We start from the raw sequence: 1,404 nt of genomic DNA, 5'->3' as shown, positions 1-1,404 counted from the left end.
GGCGGGGCGGGGCGGGGCGGGGCGGGGCCGCCATTCCTGCAGCCCGGGCCCGACTCGAGCCGAACTGGTCGGCTTCTCTTTGGCACGGTCCGACCGACCGACCGGCCCATGGCGTGGACACGTTGGACACGTCATGGGCCGCGGGGGAGACATTTGGGGGGGCTCTTGTGAGGGGGGCCGAGCCCCGGACCGGTGGTGGAGGCGCTGGCCGTCGCGACGGAGGCACTATGAGGGGGCTGAAAAGCGTCCGGGACTCCGAGTTAGCGAAGTCCGGACCGGACGACTGCGTCTACACTTAAAATCTAGGGTGTCCATCAGCTGAGCGACTGAAGTCAGCCACCCTCTGGGGGCACCTTCTAGTTTGCACCGTGTACCGTCTGTAAAGGCAATACACCCCAGTGTTGCGGGTTTGCCTACCCGATCTGCCCGTAAGGCGCCATAGCCGCCTGGGTATATGCAAATCCGCAACACTGGGGAGTAATAGCCTTTACACTCGGTACCGTGTCGACCGTGTCCCGCTACGGCACCTTCTGGCCCCTTGTGAGTAGGCAACGCACCCACCACGGCTCGCCTGTCTGCGGCACAGTATTACTAAATTGTGCTCCGGGGTCTGTGAGACGCATATGTAGCTTCTTTTTGACTGGCCGGGAGAGAGGGGGTGGAGGGGGGATTGCCCCTGTCCTGCGTACTGCAGGCCCTGCAAACCCTGGAAGTGACACCGCTGGCCTCTAAGATGTAAATGGACACCCCGCACAGCGACACTGAGGTTATATGCTTCTTCACCTGGACGCCGCCGCCGGTCGCCGGGCCCGGGTGGTCGCCGGGCGGGGGGCCCGGGTGGCCCTCTCTCAAAGGTGGAGCGACCGTTTGGGCCCGAGGGCCAAGGCGGGCCGGGCCGGGCGAGGGCAGGGGCCTGAGTCACTCAGCTGTGTCTTGCAGGCCTCTGCTGCAGCCAAGGTCAGTTAGGCCCCTGAGGTGGGTGGGTGGGGAGAGGGACTTCGCCGGCCCGGGCATGTACTGTGCGAAATGTGGGAGTGGTGCGCCGGCTGAGTCAGCATTGTCTACCGGCTGTGTGTGTCTGTGTGTGTGTGTGTGTGTCTGTGTGGGTGCGCTCTGCAGCATCGCCAATGGACACTCCCCCCCAAAAAACGAAATGAATTAAAGATGTATACTCTTGCCGAGCTGAACTCTGAGCTCTGCTCCGCGCGGAGAATACAACGAGCCTTGTTTTTAATCTCTGGCCGGGCTCCTCCGCCGGGGCTCGGCTTCTCGGCCGGTCGCGGGTCGAAGTCGATCAGCTGTCTCGTCAGGTGGAGTGTGTCTTCATCGGCGGCGCGTCAAAATACAGTCGCGCTGTCGTTGAACCAACAGCAGCTGCCGCGGCTGCACCGCACCTCCCCCCCC

At 63.5% G+C, this 1,404-nt stretch overlaps 1 protein-coding gene across 1 annotated transcript in view; it reads left to right on the top strand.

Moving 5' to 3' along the window:
* Positions 1 to 1,404, top strand: part of LOC113211501 (division abnormally delayed protein) — a 150,136-nt gene that overhangs the window by 1,959 nt on the left and 146,773 nt on the right. The gene's annotated exons all lie outside the window — the stretch shown is intronic.

The sequence above is a fragment of the Frankliniella occidentalis genome, unplaced genomic scaffold, assembly GCF_000697945.3.
Source record: "Frankliniella occidentalis isolate FOCC.00 unplaced genomic scaffold, Focc_3.1 Scaffold26, whole genome shotgun sequence".
In the NCBI taxonomy this organism is placed as follows: domain Eukaryota; kingdom Metazoa; phylum Arthropoda; class Insecta; order Thysanoptera; family Thripidae; genus Frankliniella; species Frankliniella occidentalis.
This window is presented reverse-complemented; position numbering and strand designations above follow the sequence as displayed.